This window comes from Cucurbita maxima, unplaced genomic scaffold, assembly GCF_002738345.1.
Source record: "Cucurbita maxima cultivar Rimu unplaced genomic scaffold, Cmax_1.0 Cma_Scf00009, whole genome shotgun sequence".
Lineage (NCBI taxonomy): Eukaryota > Viridiplantae > Streptophyta > Magnoliopsida > Cucurbitales > Cucurbitaceae > Cucurbita > Cucurbita maxima.
Genome location: NW_019272025.1, coordinates 425,366 through 443,393, shown reverse-complemented (window position 1 = coordinate 443,393; position 18,028 = coordinate 425,366). Strand labels below are relative to the sequence as shown.

General features: G+C 36.2%; 1 non-coding gene across 1 annotated transcript; it reads right to left on the bottom strand.

The window, feature by feature from the left end:
• Positions 1 to 9,665: 9,665 nt before the first annotated feature.
• TRNAI-UAU lies at positions 9,666 to 9,739 on the bottom strand. Its single transcript has one exon. It is a non-coding gene; the product is annotated as a tRNA-Ile (tRNA).
• Between the last annotated feature and the right edge of the window lie 8,289 nt (positions 9,740 to 18,028).

The window sequence follows — 18,028 nt, the reverse complement described above, 5'->3', positions numbered from 1 at the left end:
TTGGATAATTCCAAAACCACCCGTGAATAATCCTTCAACCACACAAATAAAATTGAGATGAGACTTTGCACAACAAAGCTTTAATCTCGGAGAGAAACGGACTTAAAGACTCGCGTCCTTAAGAAAACTTGTTAGATAGTGTTGTTAGGACCGCCCAATAACTCACGCACTCAATCTAAATCTAGATGAGTACAAAGAATAAAGAGAGAAACTGTAAGAAGGAACCTTGACCAGAGGTTTATATGGATGACTTTCAAGTATATAATATGCCAAAAGTATACATTCAAAGCACTTCTTAAGCAGATATTTATATATTTCAGTTTACTAAACATATATACATCTCTCATATTTACTATACATACTTGTTTACATGACCCTTTACTATATTCATTTAGAACCTATCACCTTATTAATGTATAACCATTGCGTAAGCTATAGATAAGCAACATACTCCATAGCCTAACAATTCTCCTATTTGGAGACTGATCCAGTTAATCTAGAATTTCATTCTCAAACGACTCTTATCCCGATCAATATCATCACTGCACTAGACCAACTAAAGCTTTGCACAACTTCATTTTTTCCAACATCAACACATTTTTTTCAACATGTCTGTTTAGTTTTTTGCACCGTCTATCTTCTCCAAACACATGTCACCCTCTTCCACTAACTTGCGAGTGAAATGATATCATACTCTAATGTGTTGTGTCTTTGAATGATAGGCCGAGGTTTTGCCAATTGTACAACACTCTGACTATCTAGATAAATAGTCTTCTTGTATTCTTTTGTCTAACTGTCTTAGATAGTCTTTCATCCATGCCATCTCCTTTCCAACTTCAGCTCTTGCATCTCTTGCCACGTATGCAACCTCAGTAGATGAAGCAATAACACAGTTTTTAAGCTTGGACATCCAACTCATTGTTGTTCTATCTATAGTGTGGATATATTTAGATGTGCTCTTGCTAGAGTATATATTCCACTAAGATCAGCATCCACAAAATCTTATAGAACTACTTTTTCATTATCATAACAAAGTGAAGTACTAAATAAAATACCTCTCAGATATCTCTAAAGCCACATCACAACTTCTCAATGTTATTTCGCTCGGTTTACCATGTAGTTTGGTATCAACATCCACAAAACCTTGCAGAACTATTTTTTCATTGACATAACAAAGTAAAGTTCTAAATGCATGCAACCATCAAGATTTTACTTTTAATTCCAAAAATGATATAATCTTATATTAAATGCAACATTTATTCCCGCAGGAAAATGCATGATTTCCAGCGAGAGAATTATTGCCTTAATGCGAAACGTTCTTAGACCCTTTTATATATGTACTCGAAACGATTTTCTCCTGAAGTTATTCCCTGCGTGCTATTATATTTGAGAGAACAGAAAATAGAGATTTTTCGAGAAGGGAAGTCGAGTGGAAGTAGGGTGTATCGGCGTAGAGGTCACTGTGTGTTCGTGGGAATCGATAAAGGTTGCAGCGCATTTGTCAGAATTGGAAGTAGGGTGTAACGTCGTCGAAAATCGCTGCATGTTCGTTGGAGACGGGGAGGAGGAAAGAAGTCGATTAGCATTTCGTTGTGCTTTGGGTTAGGAAGACGAACGTCTAGATAGAACTGGATAATCGCGATCATAGCCCTCACGCTTGGCCTCTAGTTTTAGCACACAGCCCAGACGTAGAACCCGAGCCGCGTTCTTTTTTGGCCCAATACTCAGCAGATACGGAATCAGCAAACGCATGCCTAACTTCTTCGATTCAACTTCACACGCGTACACAGTTGTGGCTCGGCTCGACAACCTCGATTTCTTGACTTATTGACAACGGCTCGACGACGCGGCTTGTCGACTGAGTATACTCGTAATATATCGATTCCTAGGTTTTTGGCCCTTCTGAAGTCGTTTCTGCCTTTTTTTTGTTTTCCTTCTAAGGTCAGTATGGCTCTTATTAGTAAAAAACAGATTACTGTTAGAGGTTTATCTTGATAATTAACATGAGGGCTAGCTTGGTTACGGTATGAAAAGTTTCTAAGTATATTATGTGATTCTTATAGAAAGTAGTCAGCGGTTGGAGTTAGCTTACTGTGAGTAACTTCGGCCAAGGACATCAAGCTAAGTGACTTTACTGTTGGATTTAGCCTGTTGTATGTTGTATGATGGTGCGCGCCCCGTGGCTTTTGCATGCACCATATTTTATGTGAAATGACCATGTTATGCCTTCACTATGTTTTCTGGTAGTGTTATGAAATGCTATGGATGTTTTCATATTATTACATGCTATAAAGGTGTTGAACGTTTTTATGCATACATGTAGCATAATGGGGTTATGTATGGAATGTATAAAGAAATGGACACGTAATTCGTATTATGTAATATGCCATGTAATGCAAGTTATGGGATCTCATGCATATATGTATATTATTTACATCGAGATACTTCTCCTTTATGTCATGAAAGTAAGTGGCATCCAGTGAACGTGTAAAACGTTGTGCCCAACAAAGCTTGGCCCAGGGGTACGTATACGAGCCCGCCTGGTGGGCCCATGTGTGTGTACATGGGCTATGTGTGGAGAAGTACCAAACATACAACCCTGCCCAAAAAAGAAAAGAGCGTAAGGCCATGTATAGTTTTTTGAAAGATAAGTCTGACTTATATGTGGCATGTGTTTGTATATCTAACCTCAATAGTGGGTGACTTATTGAGTATTTCATAAAATAATCAAGTCACATGCTACCTACATTTTTCAGGTAAAGGCAAGGCACCAATGTACGGTTGACGGTGGAGCTGATGATACCATGAAAGTTGATGAGATGGCATAGTTAGCACTTTATGTTTTTATTTGGGTTTATAAGTTATATCGTTGAATATTTATTTTATTTAAATTTTCTGGATTCAAGTATTGAACGTATTCTTTTTAGAGTTATGTTTAATTTGGATTTTTGAACCTTTATGTAAGACATTGGTATTGTTTCCAAAGTAATTGATGATTTATGCATTGTATGGGTGACGTCACTAATTAGGTTAAGAAAATTAGGGGCATTAAAAGGTACTTCTCAGATATCTCTCAAGTCATTTTACAGCTTCCCAATGTTATTTTTCTGGGTTTACCATGTATTTGCTACCAACTCCTACATCATGTGTTATATCAAGTCTAGTGCAAACCATAGCATACATCAAACTCCTAACTACAAAAATGTATAAAACAGATGTCATGTACTCATGTTCTTCAACTGTCTTGGTAGAGTGCCCCTTTGACAATTTAACATAATTTGCCAAAAGGGGTAGTCCTAAGTTTAACATCATTAATCTTGAATTTGGATCACATGTTCTCAATGTACTGCTCCTAGGATAGATTAAATGTGCCAACAGATCTATCTTGAGAAATCATATCCTATGAACCTCCTTCGTTGCACTCAAATATTTCATCTCAAATACTAAAGACATGTTTGCCTTCAACTAGTTTATCTCTATCATACTAGATCCTACAATTAGTATATTGTCCACATACAGGAGTAGAAACACATAAGAATCAGTGTATTTTTTAAAGTAACAGCACTGATCTTTTTCACTCTTGTGGAAACCACTCTTGCACATTAAGGTGTCAAACTTTTTGTACCATTTTCTCGGTGCTTGTTTCAGTTCATACAAGCTCCTATTGAGCTACACCATGTGTTCTTTTCCTGGAGATGCAAATTCTTTGGTTGTTGCATAAGATCTTATCATCTAGACCTCCATGTAAAAAAAAAAAAAAAAAAAAAAAAAATTGCATCCATTTGCCAAAGCGACTATACTCAGCAAAATTTGGATAGTAGTTAATTTCACAACAAAAGAAAAGCTTTCAACACAAACAATGTCTTTTCTTTTTTAATATTCTTTAACTACTAATCAAGCCTTTAACCTCATTTTTTCATCTGGTTTAGCCTTGATTCTGAACACTAATTTGTTCAAAAAAAGCTATCTTTTCTTTAGCGAACTCAATCAACACCTATGTATTATTCTTTGCAAGTGAGCTCATCTCATCCCTCATAACTTGCTCCCACTTGGTGGAATCTTCTACCTGTAGGACCTCAAAAGAGGACTTTGGTTAGAAATAAATAGTGTGATAAAGAATCAACTCAAGAGAAAGCTCTACTACCAAATAATAAGGATTTAACCCAAGGAAAAGATCGGATACCAAATCATAAAAAATCAGCCCAAGGGAAACCTCTGATAGCAAATGATAGGAAAATCACTATAAGAGAAGTAAAATTTTGATCACCTTGTTGGTCCAATTTCTCAACGCAAGAACACTTGTTTGATATTAGAATCACTCTATAAGTAAGATCAATCATGTCTAGCTTGAATGATTCTTAAAATGCAATCTAAATTTAGCCCTAATGTGGGAAAATAAAATTCAGATTACCTTGTTGATCAAATATATCAAGGTAAGAACACTTGTTTGAGATTCAAATCACTCCACGAGCAAGATTGATCATATCGAGCTTGAATGATTCTACATGCAACCTAAACTACATAGAATGACAAAGAAACTTAGTTATTGACTAAAGGAAAGCACAAATGTCTCTTTAACTACATTTGGAAATGATAACATACATGACTTTATATATTTATACTTTATTACTATATCTAGGCGCTATGCATACTTTATGGTCATAATTAGGCACTGTATAAATAAGCCTTAAAATACATTAAAGAAACATCACACCTCTACGTTTCAATAAATTATGATTCACCCATAATTTATAACAATGAAGCAAATTCTTCTTCAATGTGGCCGAACTTAAATATCTTTTGATAATTAAAAAAACATTTTCTTCACATCTTCATTGAAGTATGTTGTATGCTTGATAGGTTCATATCATACTGTAATGAAGCTAAATATTTATCTGATGTTCTGATAGTTCTAGATGATCTTTTCAGCCCTTGCTCAGGTGTCACTTGCTTCACGTCTAGTTCTTCAGTAACAGTTTTAGGACTTTTGTCTTTAACATATGTAACGACCCTAAATTTCTACTTACCCAGAGTCGTTACTAATGTCTCATGCTCTGCTAAAATGCGGAATATAACTCTTAAAAGCAAACTTCATCTCTAGTATCAATTTCGAAAACATTTAAAACATCTTGTATCTCTTGAAAACATAATCATGGTCTTATCTGTTTAATACGAAATACTAAAAAATTTAAATAAAATAAAAACAATACAAAATAATTTAAAACAATGTGATGCAAAACAACCTATCCTAACCTAAGACTAGGAATTTAAATATGAGTCTACCCTATGCACGTGCCACAGTCTCTACTCGTGATGTAGTCATCATTCGTATATGTGTGTTGGTCTTTACTTTAAAAATGACATGGTACACAGCTGAGTGTAACGATTTAGATGTTTTCCATTTTTCATTATTTTGCTTAGATTTTATTTTTATTTCTATAAATGACAAGATATTATGTTGTAGCATTTATTCTGGCCAGAAAATATGCATGATTTTCGGCGATACAGTTATTAACTTAATAGGAAATGTTATGAGACCTTTTATATTCCTGTGCCCAACCTTCCATTCCCTTAAAAATGACTTTTATCTCCAAACTTGCCTTCTATGTCTGAGTGTGTCTGACAGAACGGGAGTCGAGAGTGTTCGAAAGGAAATCATGTGGTTTGGTTCGTTGGTCTTATTTGGTGAGTTGTCGAAACAAGTGACCTTGTTGTCCGGAGGGAGAATCGACAAAGGGGTAGGAATCGATTAGTGTTAGGGACACGAGACGTCAGATCGTGTTGGGTCGTGTCACCTCGTCATAGTCGGAAGAAGGTTGACTGTCGTAATCGAAGAAGCTGCGCTGCGTGACCGTCGAAGGTGTTGCGTGACCGTTGAAGGTGCTGCGCGACCGTCAATGGAATCGGAAGTGGAGAAGGCAGGGTCATCGATTAAGGTTTTGTTGGTTGGCTTGAAGGAAGACGACGGGTCAGCTTCAGATCGGGTTTCACATTCGGCCTCTAGCCCAATCCACAGATGAATGCAGGCCGCTTTCGTTTCGGCCCAACCCCGATCACGCAAACGCACGCCTATAGCGCGCTTTACCGGCTTCACATGAGTTCTCACTGCTCGGCTTGCACGTGGACGAGGTCTACTTGATTCAATCGCTCCTCGGCTCATCGATGAAGATTCGGTAGTCGGCTCGGCTTAGCGGCTCAATACCCATAATATATCAATCTCTAGGTTTTTGTCCCTTTCAAAGCCTTTTCCGCCCTTATTTTTACAATCTGAGGTCAGTATGGATCCTAACCATCATAGACAAATTGTGTTGGGAGTTTATTTTGATAAATTTCATGAGATTTAGCTAGGGTATATTATGAAAGTTCCTAAACTTTTATGTGGTTATTATAGGACGTAATTAAACCTTTGGAATTAGCTTGTTGTGAGTGACTTCGGCCAAGGCCATCGAGGTAAGTGACCTTACTGTTAGAGTTAGCTTACTACGTCTTGTATGATGGCGCGTGCCCTATGGCCCCTGCATGCACCATATTTTATGTGATATGACTATATGATGTATGGATTATGTGATTGTTTACGCTATGAAAAGTAATGGATTATGTTGACTGTTGACTGTTTCCGCTATGAAAAGCTATGGATGATGTTGACTGTTGACTATCTATGCTATGAAAAGATAGTTGATCTGCTATTATTATATGCCATAAAAATGTTGATCGATGCCAAGGATACACGTAGTATATTGAGTCATGAAATGCTTATGGATTTGGAATGTATTTTCATGTTAGGTAATATGCCACGTAATGTAAGTTATGTGATATGCCATATAATGTAAGAAACGTATATGTGATGTTAGCAATGCTTATGTAATGCCATGTTAGGTACGTTAAGGGACCTCATGCATATATGTATCTCACTTGCATCGGGATACTTCTCCTTTATGTTATGAAAGAATGAAATACGATATTTATGTTAGTCATGATATCATGCGGGCCCTTTTCTGTTCTGTAGTGTTCAGCGACGTGTAATACGTTGTGCCCTACCAAGCCAAGCCTAGGGGGTATGTATACGATCCCGCCTGATGGGTCTATGTGCGCGTACATGGGTCGTGTGTGAAAGAGTACCATGCATCCAACCCTACCCAGAATAGAAAAGCGCCCAAGGCCATGTAATGTTTACGAAAAGTTAGATCCTGCTCATATGTTGCGTGTATTTGCATTTCTAACCCCAATAGTGGGATGACTTGCTGAGTATTTTATAAAATACTCAAGCCATATGCTACCTACATTTTTCAGGTAAATGCAAGGCACCAATGTACTGTTGACGGTGGAGCTGAGAATACCTCGGAAGTGGACGAGGGGCATTTTTAGTAGTTTATGTTTATTTGACTTATTTAAGTGAAAGCATTGAACATTGTTTTATTAAGAGTTTTCCGAATTCAAATACTGAAGGTTTTATTTTAAGATATGTTTGTTTGGATTTTTGGAACTTTATGTAAGACTTGTTGTATTTTCTAAGGTTATCTATGATGAGCTTCTGCTTAATAAGTTATGTATGCAAGGTGACGTTCCTAATTAGGTTAAGAAAATTAGAGGCATTACAGTTGGTATCAGAGATCTAGGTTATAAATCTTGTCTACTGGCTTACGATGTAGGCCTAACGTACTTCCATGGTCCTATAGGAAACGCACCATCATCGTCAGGAACGCCTTTCTAAGAATTAAAGTTTCTTAGTTTAATGAAGCATGTAGTAGTGAATATGTATTTTGTAATGAATGATATGATGTACGTGTTATATGTTGGCATGATTTATGACATGTCATGTTGATATGAACCAAGAGACATCAATCATACAATATGCTTCAATGAAGATGTGAAGAAAATATTGTTGAAATTATCAAAAAATATTTCAATTCATGCCACATTGAAGAAGAATGAAGTTTTTTGGGTGGATTACAATTTAGAGTAATTTAGAGTTATTGTATTTCATTTATGCATTTTAAGAATTTTAATTTACTTCCAGTTACAATTACATAATGGTTAATTAAGGCCATTAAGCATGAATGTTACAACTCTTGGAATGCCTTAAGTAGTTTCATTTTGAGGCTATATAAATCCATGTATGTTGTATTTGTAAGAGACTTGGAAAATATATAGTAAAAGGAGCATTTGTGCTTAAGTTTATTTGCAATTCTATGTAGTTTAGGTTGCATGTAGAATGCTTCAAGCTCGACATGATCAATCTTGCTTGTTGAGTGATTCGAATCTCAAACAAGTGGTTGAGATATTTGATCAACAAGAATCATTCAAGCTAGACTTGATCGATCTTGCTTGTGGAGTGATTCGAATCTCAAACAATGTTCTTGCCTTGAGATATTCGATAAACAAGGTAATCCGAATCTTACACCCCTTGTAGTGGTTCCTTATCTTATCACATGTACTATCGGATTGTTATGATAATGCTATAGTTGTATGTATGAGTGACTTGCATGACTACGAATGTTTATAGAATCTATTAGATAAGTATGTGACTTAGTAGTTGCATGCACCGTTTAGATGCCACCTAGAACTTGAGGAGGAGGTATTAGAGGACAACCCCCGCTTATGGTTTCATTGGCTGGCTTGTAAGAAAAACGACGGGTCAGATTCGGGTCAGGTTTCACGTTCGACCTCTGACCCAACACATATACGAACGCGGGACGCGTTCGTTTCGACTCAACACCGATCCCACAAACACACGTCTGTAGCGCGCTTTCTCAGCTTCGCATGCGTACTCATAGCTCGGCTCGCACGTGGAGGAGGTCGGCTCGAATCCATCGCTCCTCGGCTCATCGATGACGACTCGACAGTTGGCTCAGTTGTTGGCTCGGCGGCTCGACTTAGCAGCTCGACACCCATAATATATCGATATCTAGGATTTTGGCCCTTTTGAAGCTGTTTCTGCCCGTATTTTTACAATCTGAGGTCAGTATGATTCCTAACCGTCAAAGACAGATTGTGTTGGGAGTTTATTTTGATGAATAGCATGAGATTTAGCTAGGGTATGTTAGAAAGGTTTCTAAATTTTTATGTAGTTATTATAGGGCGTAATCAACCGTTGGAATTAGTTTGTTGTGAGTGACTCTGGCCAAAGCCATCGAGGTAAGTGACCTTACTATTGGAGTTAACTTACTACGTGTTGTATGATGGTGCGTGCCCGGTGGTCCCTGCATGCACCATATTTTATGTGAAATGACTATATGATGTATGGATTATGTGACTGTGGATTATGTTGACCGTCGACTCTTATGCTATGAAAAGATAGTTGATGGGCTAGTATTATAGGTCATGAAAATGTTTATCAATGCCATGGATACATATAGTATTGTCGAGTCAAATGCTATTGGAACTGGATTGTATTTTCATTTCAGGTAGTATGCCCCCATTTAATTCTATTATGTACTTTCTTGCCTTCTATATTTACTATTAGTTTTTAATTCTTCCCTCAATCTTCCTTTTTTTTAATTTTTTCGGAACATGTCATTATGGTGTTGGATAGATACATTATCAAGAATTAATGTAATGGATGAGAGAATGTATTGCAACGAAAGTAAAAATAAATTGCATAACATAAATGATTAAATAATGAAATTAAACCAAATGGAAGTAGTAGATCTCAAATTCTAGAATTTTGGTTCGGGCGGGGCTTGAACCCGCGACCTTCGGCTCATAAGACCGACGCTCTAACCAACTGAGCTACAGAACCTTGGATAATTCCAAAACCACCCGTGAATAATCCTTCAACCACACAAATAAAATTGAGATGAGACTTTGCACAACAAAGCTTTAATCTCGGAGAGAAACGGACTTAAAGACTCGCGTCCTTAAGAAAAATTGTTAGATAGTGTTGTTAGGACCGCCCAATAACTCACGCACTCAATCTAAATCTAGATGAGTATAAAGAATAAAGAGAGAAACTGTAAGAAGGAACCTTGACCAGAGGTTTATATGGATGACTTTCAAGTATATAATACGCCAAAAGTATACATTCAAAGCACTTCTTAAGCAGATATTTATATATTTCAGTTTACTAAACATATATACATCTCTCATATTTACTATACATTCTTGTTTACATGACCCTTTACTATATTCATTTAGAACCTATCACCTTATTAATGTATAACCATTGCGTAAGCTATAGATAAGCAACATACTCCATAGCCTAACAATTCTCCTATTTGGAGACTGATTCAGTTAATCTAGAATTTCATTCTCAAACGATTCTTATCCCGATCAATATCATCACTGCACTAGACCAACTAAAGCTTTGCACAACTTCATTTTTTCCAACATCGACACATTTTTTTCAACATGTCTGTTGAGTTTTTTGCACCGTCTATCTTCTCCAAACACATGTCACCCTCTTCCACTAACTTGCGAGTGAAATGATATCATACTCTAATGTGTTGTGTCTTTGAATGATATGCCGAGGTTTTGCCAATTGTACAACACTCTGACTATCTAGATAAATAATCTTCTTGTATTCTTTTTGTCTAACTGTCTTAGATAGTCTTTCATCCATGCCATCTCCTTTCCAACTTCAGCTCTTGCATCTCTTGCCACGTATGCAACCTCAGTAGATGAAGCAATAACACAGTTTTTAAGCTTGGACATCCAACTCATTGTTGTTCTATCTATAGTGTGGATGTATTTAGATGTGCTCTTGCTAGAGTATATATTCCACTAAGATCAGCATCCACAAAATCTTATAGAACTACTTTTTCATTATCATAACAAAGTGAAGTACTAAATAAAATACCTCTCAGATATCTCTAAAGCCACATCACAACTTCTCAATGTTATTTCGCTCGGTTTACCATGTAGTTTGGTATCAACATCCACAAAACCTTGCAGAACTATTTTTTCATTGACATAACAAAGTAAAGTTCTAAATGCATGCAACCATCAAGATTTTACTTATAATTCCAAAAATGATATAACCTTTTATTAAATGCAACATTTATTCGCGGAGGAAAATGCATGATTTCCGGTGAGAGAATTATTGCCTTAATGCGAAACGTTCTTAGACCCTTTTATATATGTATGCACAACTTTTCAGCATCCCTTGAAACGATTTTCTCCTGAACTTATTCCCTGCGTGATATTGTATTTGAGAGAACAGAAAATAGGGTGTATCGGCGTCGAGGTCGCTGTGTGTTAGTCCGAATCGATAAAGGTTGCAACGTGTTTGTCATAATTGGAAGTAGGGTGTAGCGTTGTCGAAAATCGCTGCATGTTCGTCGAAATCGAGGGAAGGAAAGAAGTCGATCAGCATTTCGTTGTGTTTTGTGTTAGGAAGACGAACGTCTAGATAGAACCGGATAATCGCGATCATAGCCCTTAGGCTTGGCCTCTAGTTTTAGCCCACAACCCAGACGTAGAACCCGAGTCGCCTTCGTTTTTGGCCCAATACTCAACAGATACGGAATCAGCAGACGCATGCCCAACATCTTCGATTCAACTTCACACGCGTACACAGTTGTGGCTCGGCTCGACAACCTTGATTTCTTGACTTATTGACAACGGCTCGACGACGCGGCTTGTCGACTCAGTATACTCATAATATATTGATTCCTAGGTTTTCGGCACTTCTGAAGTCGTTTCTGCCTTTTTTTTTTTTTTTTTCCTTCTGAGGTCAGTATGGCTCTTATTAGTAAAAAACAGATTACTGTTAGAGGTTTATCTTGATAATTAACATGAGGGCTAGCTTGGTTACGGTATGAAATGTTTCTAAGTATATTTTGTGATTCTTATAGGAAGTAGTCAACGATTGGAGTTAGCTTACAGTGAGTACCTTCGGCCAAGGACATCAAGCGAAGTGACTTTACTGTTGGATTTAGCCTGTTGTATGTTGTATGTTGTATGATGGTGCGCGCCCCGTGGCTTTTGCATGCACCATATTTTATGTGAAATGACCGTGTTATGCCTTACTATGTTTTCTGGTAGGGTTATGAAATGCTATGGATGTTATGATATTATTACATGCTATGAAGGTGTTGAACGTTGTTATGCATACATGTAGCATAATGGAGTTATGTATGGAATGTATAAAGAAATGGACACGTAATTCGTATTATGTAATATGCCATGTAATGCAAGTTATGGGATCTCATGCATATATGTATATCATTTGCATCGGGATACTTCTCCTTTATGTCATAAAAGTAAGTGGCATCCAGTGAACGTGTAAAACGTTGTGCCCAACAAAGCCTGGCCCAGGGGTACGTATACGAGCCCGCCTGGTGGGCCCATGTGTGTGTACATGGGCTGTGTGTGGAGAAGTACCACACATACAACCCTGCCCAGAAAAGAAAAGAGCGTAAGGCCATGTATAGTTTTTTGAAAGATAAGTCTCACTTATATGTGGCATGTGTTTGTATATCTAACCCCAATAATGGGTGACTTATTGAGTATTTCATAAAATAATCAAGTCACATGCTACCTACATTTTTCAGGTAAAGGCAAGGCACCAATGTATGGTTGACGGTGGAGCTGAGAATACCATGGAAGTTGATGAGATGGCATAGTTAGCACTTTATGTTTTTATTTGGGTTTATAAGTTATATCGTTGAATATTTATTTTATTTAAATTTTCTGGATTCAAGTATTGAACGTATTCTTTTTAGAGTTATGTTTAATTTGGATTTTTGAACCTTTATGTAAGACATTTGTATTGTTTCCAAAGTAATTGATGATTTATGCATTATATGGGTGACGTCACTAATTAGGTTAAGAAAATTAGGGGCATTACAAGGTACTTCTTAGATATCTCTGAAGTTATTTTACACCTTCCCAATGTTATTTTTCTGGGTTTACCATGTATTTGCTACCAACTCCTACGTCATGTGTTATATCAAGTCTAGTGCAAACTATAGCATACATCAAACTCCTAACTACAAAAGTGTATGGAACAGATGTCATGTACTCATGTTCTTCAACTGTTTTGGTAGAGTGCCCCTTTGACAATTTAACATAATTTTCCAAAAGGGTAATCCTAAGTTTAACATCATTAATCTTGAATTTAGACCACATCTTCTCAATGTACTGCTCCTAGGATATATTAAATGTGCCAACAGATCTATCTTGAGAAATCCTATCCTATGAACCTCCTTCGTTGCACTCAAATATTTCATCTTAAATACTAAAGACATGCTTGCCTTCAATTAGTTTATCTCTATCATACTAGATCCTACAATTAGTATATCGTCCACATACAGTAGTAGAAACACATAAGAATCAGTGTATTTTTAAAGTAACAACACTGATCTTTTTCACTCATGTGCAAACCACTCTTGCACATTAAGGTGTCAAACTTTTTGTACTATTTTCTCGGTGCTTGTTTCAGTTCATACAAGCTCCTATTGAGCTACACCATGTGTTCTTTGCCTGGAGATGCAAATCCTTTGGTTGCGGCATAAGATCTTCTCATCTAGACCTCCATGTAAAAAAAAAAAAAAAAGTTTGCATCCATTTTCCAAAGCGACTATACTCATCAAAATTTGGATAGTAGTTAATTTCACAACAAAAGAAAAGATTTCAACACAAACAATGTCTTTTCTTTTTTAATATTCTTTAACTACTAATCAAGCCTTTAACCTCATTTTTTCAGCTGGTTCAGCCTTGATTCTGAACGCCAATTTGTTCAACAAAGCTATCTTTTCTGTAGCGAACTCAATCAACACATATGTATTATTCTTTGCAAGTGAGCTCATCTCATCCTCCATAACTTTCTCCCACTCGGCTCGGCTTAGCGGCTCAATACCCATAATATATCAATCTCTAGGTTTTTGTCCCTTTCAAAGCCGTTTCCGCCCTTATTTTTACAATCTGAGGTCAGTATGGATGCCCACCATCATAGACAGATTGTGTTGGGAGTTTATTTTGATAAATTGCATGAGATTTAGCTAGGGTATATTATGAAAGTTCCTAAATTTTTATGTGGTTATTATAGGATGTAATTAAATCTTTGGAATTAGCTTGTTGTGAGTGACTTCGGCCAAAGCCATCGAGGTAAGTGACCTTACTGTTGGAGTTAGCTTACTACGTGTTGTATGATGGCGCGTGCCCTATGGCCCTTGCATGTACCATATTTTATGTGATATGACTATATGATGTATGGATTATGTGACTGTTTACGCTATGAAAAGTAATGGATTATGTTGACTGTTGACTGTTTCCGCTATGAAAAGCTATGGATGATGTTGACTGTTGACTATCTATGCTATGAAAAGATAGTTGATCTGCTATTATTATATGCCATAAAAATGTTGATCGATGCCATGGATACACGTAGTATATCGAGTCATGAAATGCTTATGGATTTGGAATGTATTTTCATGTTAGGCAATATGCCACGTAATGTAAGTTATGTGATATGCCATGTAATGTAAGAAACGTATATGTGATGTTAGCAATGCTTATGTAATGCCATGTTAGGTATGTTAAGGGACCTCATGCATATATGTATGTCACTTGCATCGGGATACTTCTCCTTTATGTTACGAAAGAATGAAATACGATATTTATGTTCGTCATGATATCATGCGGGGCCTTTTCTGTTCTGTAGTGTCCGACGACGTGTAATACGTTGTGCCCGACCAAGCCAAGCCTAGGGGGTACATATACGATCCCGCCTGATGGGTCTATGTGCGCGTACATGGGTCGTGTGTGAAGGAGTACCATGCATCCAACCCTACCCAGAATAGAAAAGCGCCCAAGGCCATGTAATGTTTACGAAAAGTTAGATCCTGCTCATATGTTGCATGTGTTTGCATTTCTAACCCCAATAGTGGGATGACTTGCGGAGTATTTTATAAAATACTCAAGCTATATACTACCTACATTTTTCAGGTAAATGCAAGGCACCAATGTACTGTTGACGGTGGAGCTGAGAATACCATGGAAGTGGACGAGGGGCATTTTTAGTAGTTTATATTTATTTGACTTATTTAAGTTAAAGCATTGAACATTGTTTTATTAAGAGTTTTTCCAAATTCAATTACTGAAGGTTTTATTTTCGAAGATATGTTTGTTTGGATTTTTGGACCTTTATGTAAGACTTGTTGTATATGATGAGCTTCTGCTTAATAAGTTATGTATGCAAGGTGACGTCCCTAATTACGTTAAGAAAATTAGGGGCGTTACAGTTGGTATCAGATATCTAGGTTATAGATCTTGTCGACTGGCTTACGATGTAGGCCTAACATACATCGAACTATATATATTATGTACATACATCATAAATTGTAACTCATACAATTTTTAGTCTATCCTTTAGCAATGTCACTTACCTGATTAGCTTAAGCTGTTGTCACTAATTTAAATTTCGATTTTGTCCTCTGAAATCTAAGTCAACCTATGTGAGCCCATGACATTAGTTTCAAATTCGAACTTTTACTAAATTATTCTTCTAATTTACAAGGGTCCATGTGTTAGATTTTATGCAAATATTAGAATTTTTGGATGAGTAAAGTATTAGGAATATTTTATATATTATTAAATATTCCATTTTCTATGGTTACTATTTTATGAGAGTTAATGGTTAAAAAAGTTGATACTTATACTTTCATGCTCTATGTCATTTCTTTTGTTGTATCATTTAATTCTATTCACTCAATGCCCTCAAGTCCTCTATTATTTCTTTTGTTTTATCGGGACTGTTTGATCATTTAATTCTATTCATGGAATTTTTTCGTCCTCTAATATTTTTTTTGTTTTATCATTTAATTCTATTTTCCGAATCTTTGCCTTTTATATATTTTTTGTTTTGTCATTTAATCCTATAAACAAAATGTTATTTCTTTTGTTCGATCATTTAATTCTATTCACGGAATCTCTCTTTCCTTCGCTCTGTATTTACTTTTCTATATGTATTTACTCTTAGCTTTGAATTATTAGCGGAATCTTCATTTTTTTCTTCTCTCTTTTGGATTTTGTTCACATATATCATTGGACAATTTTTAATATACTTCTAAATCTAACTTACTTCCAAATCTTCCTCTCTCATTCATATCTCAGTATTTGTTTTTTTTTTCCTTTTAATTAATTATATTCCCAGATTTTCTTGGCCTATTTTTGTTAAATAATTGTTGCTTCCAAATCTTCCTCTCTCTCATCTCTGTATTTTCTTGTCTCTTTTGATTGAGTTTTCCAAATTTTCCTATCTTTTTATCTATATATATATTTTTTCTCTTTTGATTGGTCCATTTTTAATTCATTCTTTGGATTCATATAATTTCTAACTCTTCATTGATTCTTTGGCTTCAATCTAATAATTTCTAACTTCTAATTGATTCAATAGCTTGGAAATGATAATTTCTAACTTCTACAACCCAATTAGGAAAGAATAATTGCAACATAATTAGAGAAGATCTAGGAAAAATCTAAGCTATAATTTGGGTGTGATTTCTTATAAACAAAATTAATTATAAAAAAAAAATTAATATATACCTTGACAATGACTTTGCTTTTTGTTTTTTATGTTTATTTGATAATGGAGGAATGGATGAGAGATTAGTGGAGAGAAGTGTGGGGAAATGTTTTTTTTTTCATGGTAATCTTTTTTTGTTTTTTAAGGGTATTTTGGTCATTTACCACCCTAAATCATGGTTTACTTCTTCAACATATTCCAATAGCATTGTAACTTTTTGTAATACCTTTACACCATGACATAAGGCTTCCCATCAAATTGTATGCCATTTAGAGGTCACTTTGGTCATAAGCTAGTGTTACATAATCATAGGGGCATTTTAGTCATTTTACACCTACGCTTGATTTAGCCCATTATCATAACCTAAAGGTCACAAAATTTCATACATAACATTAACATCATATTGAGCCTTCTCCTAAAATTTCAAGAGCAACACAATTTATTTAGTAGGTTTGTGGCTTAGGCGCTTCATTCAAATCAATATTCATGTCGACAATGAGGTTGGAAAACTTTAGATACTAACTCAACCTTAATTTCAACTTTCTCACTTTCTTCTAAAGACTTGCTTCCTTTCACCAATTAGATAAATGCTGAATCAATTTTTTACATTTCATAGCGATCTTAGTAATTTTTTTCCAACTCCTTACATCATATACCCCTAAAAGGAACTTTCGTCCTCGAAAGTGTAAAACTCGTATCCTACATCCGGGTACTTTTCTCTTATCTTATCTCTTGTTCCAATGTGATCTCTTTCATATACTGGTTTCGTCTCAGTATTTTTACGAAGGAAATCTATTTCTTGCAAAGGCTTTCAACTCGCGGATTAAGATTTTCCTAGGCTTCCCTTCGTAACTTAATTCCATGTTAATTTGACAAGGTTCATAGTTCATTTACATGGATGAGGTATGTCAGGTAGTACTTGTCTATATGCTATCAAAATTTCCGTTAATTTGTCTCAAAAATTTATTTTAAGCTAGGGTCCTTATATTTTGTTACCTACGATCGATGTCTAAACGCATCGAGTCATCTTTCTACTTGACCAATAATGTTGGCAATTCAACGAGGGACTTAAAGATGGATAAAGCCCTTACCCAATATACCTTGTAATTACGTCTCAAGTTCCTTTAATCCTATTGATGTCATGCTATAAGGGCTTTGCGGACGGGGTATTCTTGGTAGGTTTTTCGAAAATACGCTCGGGAACTCATTTAATACTGGTATGTTGTCTAGGGTCTTTTTTTTTTCCTCTTACATCCGCGACACATGCTAATATAGATGTAACGATATGCATTCAAAAAAAAAATGCACCAAAAATCTCGCGATTTTCGGCGGGATTTTCCCCAGACCCCCACATTAAACCCTAGGGTCTAACGGCCGCCTTTCTGTAGCTGTTGTTGTACCGTGAGTGAGAGGCAGTCAGATCGAGGTGGGAGATCGATAATGTCGCGAGCCTTAGGTAGGAGCAGACCAACGCCAAGGTACGTTGAGGCAAGGAAGTACAAACGCACCATCAGAGACAGATGAACGACGATGATTCCACCGGCGATAGTAGTCAAGTCCTGC